This window comes from Triticum dicoccoides, chromosome 5B (assembly GCF_002162155.2).
Source record: "Triticum dicoccoides isolate Atlit2015 ecotype Zavitan chromosome 5B, WEW_v2.0, whole genome shotgun sequence".
NCBI lineage: Eukaryota > Viridiplantae > Streptophyta > Magnoliopsida > Poales > Poaceae > Triticum > Triticum dicoccoides.
The window spans coordinates 104,639,314-104,649,735 of record NC_041389.1 but is presented as its reverse complement, the minus strand read 5'-3'; positions in this window follow the sequence as shown (position 1 = coordinate 104,649,735).

Sequence of the window (10,422 nt, the reverse complement as noted above, 5' to 3'; positions counted from 1 at the left end):
ATATAATTTCTTACCGCCGCATGACGAAAACTCGGCTGGAAGTAGATGCCGAACAACTTGCCAGTTGCAAGGTTGCTGACGCACCTTGACTTCCACAATCGACATGGTGGTGGTGGTGGCGCCATTTTTCTAAAGCAATATGAGCAAAGGATTAACGATCCACTTCATAGGAAAGAAAAATAGTTGGTAAATCAAAATGTTCTATAAATCAACTAAATCAACTAGCCTATTAAATCAACTTGCCTACTAAATCAACTTGCCTACTAAATCAACTAAATCAAAATGTTCTATAAATCAACTAAATCAACTAGCCTATTAAATCAACTTGCCTACTAAATCAACTAAATCAAAATGTTCTATAAATCAACTAAATCAACTTGCCTACTAAATCAAATTGCCTACCTAAATCAACTAAATAAAAATGTTCTAAATCAACTACCCTACTAAATCAACTAATTCATATGAACTAAATCAAAATGTTGCATATGAACTAGCCTACTAAATCAAAATGTAGCAGGGAGGTGTTGGGGAACGTAGTAATTTAAAAAAAAATCCTACGCACACGCAAGATCATAGTGATGCATAGCAACGAGATGGGAGAGTGAGTCCACGTACCCTCGTAGACCGAAAGCGGAAGCGTTAGCACAATGCGGTTGATGTAGTCGTACATCTTCACAATCCGACCGATCCAAGTACCGAACGTACGGCATCTCCGAGTTCAGCACACGTTCAGCTCGATGACATCCCGCAAACTCCGATCCAGCAGAGCTTCATGGAAGAGTTTCGTTAGCACGACGGCATGATGACGGTGATGATGTTGCTACCGATGCAGGGCTTCGCCTAAGCTCCACTACGATATGACCGAGGTGGAATATGGTGGAGGGGGGCACCGCACACGGCTGGGAGAGATCAATAGATCAACTTGGGTGTCTTGGGGTGCCCCCTACCCCCGTATATAAAGGAGCAAGGCGCGAGGCCGGTCGGCCCCTGTAGGGCGCGCCAGGAGGAGGAGTCCTCCTCCTAGTAGGAGTAGGACTCCCCTTTCCTACTCATACTAGGAGGAGGAAAGGAAGGAGGAGAGGGAGAAGGGAGGAGAGGGAGGAAAAGGAGGAAAGGGGGCCGGCCCCCTAGTCCAATTCAGTTTGGGCTAGGGGGGGGCGCTCTGCCTCCTCTCTTCCACCACTTGTCCCATGAGGCCCATTACTTCTTCCTCGTATTTCCGTAACTCCCTGGTACCCCGAAAAATACCCGAATCACTCGGAACCTTTCCGATGTCTGAATATAGTCGTCCAATATATCGATCTTTACTTCTCGACCATTCCGAGACTGCTCATCATGTCCCCAATCTCATCTGGGACTCCGAACTACCTTCGGTACATCAAATCACATAAACTCATAATACCGATCGTCACTGAACTTTAAGCGTGCGGACCCTACGGGTTCAAGAACTATGTAGACATGACCGAGACACATCTCCGATCAATAACCAATAGCGGAACCTGGATGCTCATATTGGCTCCCACATATTCTACGAAGATCTTTATCGATCAAACCGCATAACAACATACGTTGTTCCCTTTGTCATCGGTATGTTACTTGCCTGAGATTCAATCATCGGTATCTCAATACCTAGTTCAATCTCGTTACCGGCAAGTCTCTTTACTCGGTATGTAATGCATCATCCCGCAACTAACTCATTAGTCACATTGCTTGCAAGGCTTATAGTGATGTGCATTACCGAGAGGGCCCAGAGATACCTCTCCGACAATCGGAGTGACAGATCCTAATCTCGAAATATGCCAACTCAATAAGTACCTTCGAAGACACCTGTAGAGCACCTTTATAATCACCCAGTTATGTTGTGACGTTTGGTAGCACACAAAGTGTTCCTCCGATAAACGGGAGTTGCATAATCTCATAGTCATAGGAACATGTATAAGTCATAAAGAAAGCAATAGCAACATACTAAATGATCAAGTGCTAAGCTAACGGAATGGGTCAAGTCAATCACATCATTCTATAATGATGTGATCCCATTAATCAAATGACAACTCATGTCTATGGCTAGGAAACTTAACCATCTTTGATTCAATGAGCTAGTCAAGTAGAGGCATACTAGTGACACTTTGTTTGTCTATATATTCACACATGTACTAAGTTTCCGGTTAATAAAATTCTAGCATGAATAATAAACATTTATCATGAAATAAGGAAATAAATAATAACTTTATTATTGCCTCTAGGGCATATTTCATTCAGGAGGAGGGGTTGTGGATGGAGGAGGGAGGAGGGAGAAGGAGCGGCGACTGGAGGAGGGAGGAGAGAGTAGGACAGAGTAGGAAGGGAGGAGCGAGGAGGGGCCGGCCGGCGGCAAGTAGAGGAAGTACGGAGGAGGAGGATGGTACCAAGTCCAGCAAGGAGGAGGAGGTGACGGCGGCGCAGAGGGAAGAGGGGTAGGCGTCGGCGGCCGGCGGGGGAGGACCGGTGCTGGGGGGAGGGGGTTGAGGGGGAGATGGAGTGAGTGTGAGTGTGAGTGTGGATCGGATAGAGGAGGGCGTGGGTGGTGGGAGGTAGCTAGTTTTAGCAGTAGCGCGCTATAGGTAAAGGCGCTGCTGCTAAGCTACCTAGCAGTAGTGCACTTCGATTTAACGCGCTGCTGCTATAACTAGCTTCGCGGCGGGGTCGTGGGAATTATAGAGTAGCGCGGCTTAGTGGAGGCGCGCTACTACTACTTTTATTTCAGCAGCGAGTTCTGCTAGAGCACACTACTGCTATATTGCAGCAGCGCCTTATTTTAGAACGCGCTGCTCGTAATATCCTGTGTATAGGCTTTTCCCTAGTAGTGCATACCAGCCATGTACTCAGGCGGTGGTGGGGGCATCGCCACCACGACCACCTAGTCTAACCATCCTGCTAATATATAACATGGGTAGTTCAGCATTGAGAAATTTGCAAAGACAAGAATCATTCATGATGAAACGTGCATAATGAAAGGAGCAGGAAAGATACTACATAATAGTCGACATAACTTACAAAAGGGGTCGGGCATAGAGTTCAGTACACAAAGTTTAGTACACAGACTAAGTCATCATAGGTGGCATGCAGGCTCGCGATGAATGTATCTAATACTAATAAGCAAGACTACATCAGTCCCAAGAAAAACAGTGGAGGAAGGAGTAGCCTGACAGCTGGTAGTGACGCGATGGAAAGTCCTCCACGTCAGCAGCTTGCAGTCCACAAACACTCTGGTGCAAAACCTGACATTTAGGTGGCAGAAGAGGACCAAGTGCGGGAGAGTAGCCTCCCACATCTGGCCAACTGACACCGTGGGCATCACGATCCTGGTTGGGTAGATCGCAAAACATGACAGTTGTCCAGATCAGACAAAGGGGTGCAACAGCGTCAGAGCACTGTAAAGGTGTTGACGGGTGGTGTACAACTCATGGCGAAGAGCTCGATTAGCTCGATCCGGCCCATCAGCATGTAGAACCAGGTTCTGATGGTGGAAGGGCTCTCGGGTGGCGATGGAGTAGGCAGTAGTGTAGTATCCCTCCGCACCAACGTCGGATGCAATAGCAATGTGCCTGAAAGGGGAGGTGTCCAACACCCGATACTCTCCACGGTGACATGTCAGAGCAGCATAAGCAGCATCGTGGACTGCCATATCGATGGTCACTCCAACACCATGAGCGGTGTGCAGCACAGTAGTGGAGTCATACTCCCGAGGTTAGAGGTGGACAATGGCACGGTACTGCTCCTGGTTAAAGTCCTGGTACTGCTCGTACACGGTGTACTCAGGGTGCCAGCGATAACCCAGATAGGTCATCATCTCGACTAGCACAACAGGTGATTTTGAGACACCAATGGTCGTCGTGTGGCGCACGACCTGCCTTGTGGGTTCCATCTGAAAACAAAGATGTTTCAAAGGAATCAAATGACAGTGTGGGTATTGTTCAAAATACCATTCTAAGGAATAACTATGGCTTATTCAACTTTGGGGTGAATGTGGTCACGGCATTCTAATGTTAGAGTTAGTAAATTCGTTTAACCCGAGTAGAAGAGAGTTCAGAGTCCCGGAATAAAGATCAAGGAGTAAAAGATCCTAATACCAACAATGGCGATATGGGCCCATAAGACACACATCCATGTTAGTAAAAAATTTGTAGTGACTAGACTCGACTTCGGCCAAGGAGTGTGGAAGGGGGATTCCTACAGGCAGTCGGCTCTGATACCAACTTGTGATGCCCCCGATTCAATCGTACACTAATCATGCAGGCAAATGTGTACGGTCAACACAACTCTAAAAGTAAAATAAGTCATACAAGCATCATATTACAAGCCAGGGGCCTCGAGGGCTCAAATACAAGTGCTCGAACATAAACGAGTCAGCGGAAGCAACAATATATAAGTACACACATAAGTTAAACAAGTTTCCATAAGATGGCTAGAACAAACTGGGATACATATCGAAAGAGGCGCAGGCCTCCTGCCTGGGATCCTCCTGAACTACTCCTGGTTGTCGGTGGCCTGAACGTAGTAGTAGGCACCCCCAGTGTAGTAGGGGTCGCCATCGACAGTGGCGTCTGGCTCCTGGGCTCCAGCATCTGGTTACGACATCCGAGAAGAAAAGGAAAAAGGGGGAAAAGGGGGAGCAAAGCAACCGTGAGTCCTCATCCAAAGTACTCGCAAGCAATGATCTACACTACATATGCATGGGTATCTATGTAAAGGGGCAATATTGGTGGACTGAACTGCAGAATGCCAGAATAAGAGGGGGATAACTAGTCCCGTCGAAGACTATGCTTCTGGCAGCCTCCAATCTTGCAGCACGTAGAAGAGAGTAGATGGTAAGTTCACCAAGTATCATCGCATAGCATAATCCTACCCGGCGATCCTCCCCTCGTCGCCCTATGGGAAAGCGATCACCGGGTTGTCTTTGGAACTTGTCTGGGTGAGTTTTATTAAGTATCCGGTTCTAGTTGTCATAAGGTCGAAGGGAAACTCTGGGTCGTCCTATTACCGTGGACACAGCTATTTGAATAGATCAACTTCCCTGCAGGGGTGCACCACATTCCCCGACATGCTCAATCCCTCTGACCGAGCACACTTTCCTGGGTCATGTCCGGCCTCAGGCGATCAACACGTCGCAACCCTACCTAGGCCTAACAGAGAGGTCAGCACAACAGTCTAAATCCTATGCGCGCAGGGGTCTGGGCCCATCGCCCATTGCACACCTGCACATTGCGTACGCAGCCGGTGAGCAGACCTAGCAACCTCCATTACAAAGGAAGTTGTGTTACGCGGTCCAACTCGGCGCGCGCCGCTCAGTCGTTGACGTCTAGGAGGCTTCGGCTGACACCACGACGCCAGTTACCCATATCTTGTCCCACGTGGCGGTTAGTGCGTATAAGGTCAACGACCCAACTCAGATCAAATACCAAGATCTCGTTAAACATTTTATTATGAAGCAACCGCGGGCGCCAACCAGGGCCTGGCCCACCTCTCACCTAGGTTGTCTCAACCTGCCCTGTCGCTCCGCCACAAAGATCCACACAGAGGGTCGTCGGGACAGATGTCCTTTCAGCCCCCAATCCGTGAATCACTCGCGGGTACTCTATGAGCCGACCCGACTTTAGTCACCACCTGAATAGTATGTATGTATGTATAGTATATACCCGTGATCACCTCCCGAGTGATCACGCCCCGATAGTATATCATGGCAGACGGACAAGAATGTAGGGCCACAGATGATAAACTAGCATCCTATACTAAGCATTTAGGATTGCAGGTAAGGTATCAACAACTGTAGCAACAATGACAGGATATGCAATAGAATAGGATTAACCAAAAATAGTAACATGCTACACTACTCTAATGTAAGTAGTAGAGGGAAGGAATAGACGATATTTGGTGATCAAGGGGGGCTTGCCTGGTTGCTCTGGCAAGAAGGAGGGGTCGTCAACATCGTAGTTGACCGGGGCAGCAGCGACGTCAGTCTCGTAGTCTACCGGAGAGAAGAGGGGGAAGAAACAATAAATATAATGCAAACATAAGCATGACAATGCATGACATGACAATGAATGGTGTTAGGTGTGCCCTAATGCAGTAGTAGGTGATACCGACGAAGGGGGAAACATCCGGGGAAGTATTCCCGATGTTTCGTGTTTTCGGACAGATGAACCGGAGGTGAAATATTGCACGATCGCTATGCTAGGGACGTGTGGCTGACAAACGTCCCCCCGTATTCGGCTTCGTCTCGTCCTTCTGAGCGACTTTCATGTACAAAGTATTTTCATCTGATAAACGATTTATTTTATATTAATTTTCAAAGTTTTATTTCATTTCCTAAAATTATTTTAATTCCAAAAATGAATATATTGCATCAGCCTAACGTCATCATGAGCAGAATTAGTTAATTTAATTAAGTGATTAGGTTAATTAAACTAAGTTAATTAAGTTAATTAAATTAATTAATTGTTATTTATTATTATTTTTATTATTAATTGATTAATTTTAAAAAAAATTCTTCTTTTTTTAAAGTTTCTGGGGGCTGGGCCCCACATGTGTGTGGCCTAGAGGCCTAACGGGCGCACGGGGCACGGGTGGAGACGGGCCACAAGCACCAACCCGCGAGGGCGCTCGCCAAGGACAACAGCGGGGGCGGGACTAGCGGGCGTGATGGGGGCGCCGGAGCTGGCCGTCAGCGAGCGGAGGTGGGCAGCAGCAAGCAGCAGGCCGCGGGCACGCGCGGCGCACGGTCGCTGGCGGCAGCGGCGCAGCAGCAGCACGGGGCGCGTGAGGCGAGTGGCGGGCGAGGACGACCAGCCGGAAGGGTCGGCGACAGGGGGCGGGGCGCGCGGCTGCGCTAGGCGAGGCCGTGGCCAGAGCGGTCTGCGGCCGGCAGCGAAGCGGTGAGCAGGGGCCACGGCTGAGGAGCCCGGGGGCGCAGTGGCACGGGGCGTGCCATGAAGGAGGCCATCGCGGGCGGGCAACGCGAGCTGCGGTGCGGGCGCATGAGTGCGTCGAGCGGCCGAAGCGGGCGGGCACGTCGTCGGGCGCACAAACGAGGTGATGCGCGAGAGAGAGGGAAGGAGAAGGGGGCTCACGGAGGGAGCCATAGGGGACTGGGCAACGGGGCGTGGGGAGGATGATGGGGACGACATCAACGACGGAGAGGAGGAGTCGAGGAGGAGGTCGGCGAGGTGGCACCGGGAGGCATCGAGGCGGCGGGGATGGTCGACGGGGTCGGGGCGTCGTGGGATTTCGTTCCCCTGTTCCCGATCTAGATCGGGGAGGGGGAGAGAGACATGTGGGGAGGAGTGGGGGTGTGCGGTTGTGGGCTAGGGTTTCATGGGCGTGGGTGGATAAGGGAGTGAGGGGGAGTGGGTGGCCGGTTGGGCCAGGTGGGCCGGCCGGGCAGCCTGGTGGCCTGCTGGGCCGTGGCCCAGTGGGGGGGTCTTTTGTTTTCTGGTTTTGTCTTTTTCTTTTTCTTTAGTTTTTTTTTTGGTTTTAATTTATATTAAAATATTTAGGCATTCTGTAGAAGCGTGGTTTCTTCACCATAAATACTTAGGCATTTATTGGCACACTCCGAACATTTTAGTTCTAATGTTTGAATTTTTTGATGTTTGCCAAAAATTTAAATTTGAAACATTTTGATCTAACGCGAGACTAGCAATAGTAATTATAGGTGACGTGGCATCATTAGCATAGGTTTATTGTAGCTTAATTATCCGGGCGTTACATTGGGACCCCCTACCCAAGATCCATTGTTGGCACCGAGGCACAGAGCTTTCGCTTGCTAGCTTACCCATGCCACTACCAGGTCACCAGGACAAGCTCGTCGAAGATTGACCCTGTAGGACCTTGAAGTATGTCTAGAGGGGGGTGATTAGACTACTTGACCAATTAAAAACTTAACCTTTTCCCAATTCTAGAGTTTGGCAGATTTTAGCTATCTTAGGACAAGTCAAGCAATCATCACACAAATCAAGCAAGCATGCAAAGAGTATATGGGCAGCGGAAATTAAAGCATGCAATTTGCAAGAGAGTAAGGGGAAGGGTTTGAAGGATTCAAACGCAATTGGAGACACGGATGTTTTTGGCGTGGTTCCGATAGATGGTGCGATCGTATATCCACGTTGATGGAGACTTCAACCCACGAAGGGTAACGGTTGGCGAGTCCACGAAGGGCTCCACCCATGAAGGGTCCACGAAGAAGCGACCTTGTCTATCCCACCATGGTCGTCGCCCATGAAGGACTTGCCTCACTAGCGGTAGATCTTCACAAAGTAGGCGATCTCCTTGCCCTTACAAACTCCTTGGTTCAACTCCACAATCTTGTCGGAGGCTCCCAAGTGACACCTAGCCAATCTAGGAGACACCACTCTCCAAGAAGTAACAAATGGTGCGTTGATGATGAACTCCTTGCTCTTGTGCTTCAAATGATAGTCTCCCCAACACTCAACTCTCTCTCATAGGATTTGGATCTACTGGAAAGAGGATTTGAGTGGAAAGCAACTTGGGGAAGGCTAGAGATCAAGATTCATATGGTAGGAATGGAATATCTTGGCCTCAACACATGAGTAGGTAGTTCTCTCTCAGAAATGGTAAGTTGGAAGTGTAGGTTTAGTCTGATGGCTCTCTCCACGAATGAAGAGGAGGTGGAGGGGTATATATAGCCTCCACACAAATTCTAACCGTTACACACAATTTACCAAACTCGGTGGGACCGATTCAATAGACTCGGTCGGACCGATTTAGTAAACCCAGTGACCGTTAGTGATTTTCGGTGGGACTGACATGCAACTCGGTGAGACCGATTCGGTTAGGGTTAGGGCATAATGTAATCTCGGTAAGACCGATTACACAAACTCGGTGAGACCGATTTTGGTAATAAGCTTTCCAGAGAGTTGGTCAGGTAAACTCGGTGGGACCGATTTGCTCTTCTCGGTGAGACCGAAATGTTACAAAAGGGAAACAGAGAGTTTACATTGCAATCTCGGTGGGACCGATCGCTCACTTCGGTTTGACCGAAACGTTACGAAGGGAAACAGAGAGATTACAATCCCATCTCAGTGAGACCGAGATCCCTGTCGGTAGGACCGATTTGCCTAGGGTTTGTGGCAGTGGCTATGACTTTTGAAATCGGTGGCGCCGGATAGGAAGAATCGGTGTGACCGATTTTGGCTTGGGTTTAGGTCATTTGTGGATGTGAGAAAGTAGCTGAGGGTTTTGGAGCATATCACTAAGCACATGAAGCAAGAGGCTCATTAAGCAACACCTCATCCCTCCTTGATAGTATTGGCTTTTCCTATAGACTCAATGTGATCTTGGATCACTAAAATGTAAAATGAAGAGTCTTGAGCTTTTGAGCTTGAGCCAATCCTTTGTCCTTAGTATTTTGAGGGATCCACTTTCATCATCCATGCCATGCCATTCATTGAGCTTTCCTGAAATAATAGTCTTGGAATAGCATTAGCTCAATGAGCTATATGTTGTTATGAATTACCAAAACCACCTAGGGATAGTTGCACTTTCAGACCCCCTCCCCCAGATCCGGATCAGAGCGTCACCACTGCAAAGACAAAGAAGACACCCAATCCACCCGCCTGTACCCGTCCCATCGCCCACACGTCCAAGACAAACAGGCACCACCGCCGTAGTGTTCCCCACTAGAGATCCAAAACATGCAGACTGCCACCCGGGGCTGCCACCCCGGGATCCATGTCCAAGCCATAACCATTCGCCCACATCACGGTGCACCCACCCCGGTAGGAGGAGTAAAAGGCATCTCCTTTTACTCCTAGCCCAACATCAATCACTAAGTCTGGATTGACACCTCCATGGTACAACTAGTCCCGGTGGACCGAGGGAGACACAACTCCGTGGCTACCAATGGTCGCCGCCGAGCATGCTCACACGACACCATATCTATGGTCTTCGACGCCAATCTGCCTGATGGACTCGCGATGTCCTGACCACCACCATCAACCACTGTACCCACGAGAAGAGGGACCTCGTCGCCCATGGGCACCACCTAGACTGGGCCCACCATCATCTACCCGGAGTGGAGATCTAACCAATCCCAGGCCAAACCCATCTGCCCGAGCACGGGCTCCAAGTCTTGGCCATCTTCGCCGCATGAGCACCCTGCACCGCCGACCCGGACCTGGAATAAGAGAGGCACCACCAGCACCCGCACCCTGCTGCCAACCGCCGCCGCCCAAGCCGCAGCGACTCACCCGCCGATCGATTGTAGCCACCCCGTGATGACCGAACTAGACCGGGCAAGGGGAGATCCCTGCCACGACCTAGCCATCCGCCCACCGGAGCCGCGAGGAGCATCCAAGGCCAACCAGATTCATTGATGACCTCGAGCAGCTCCCTTGCACCACGCCTGTAGCACCCGGCCATATCCCT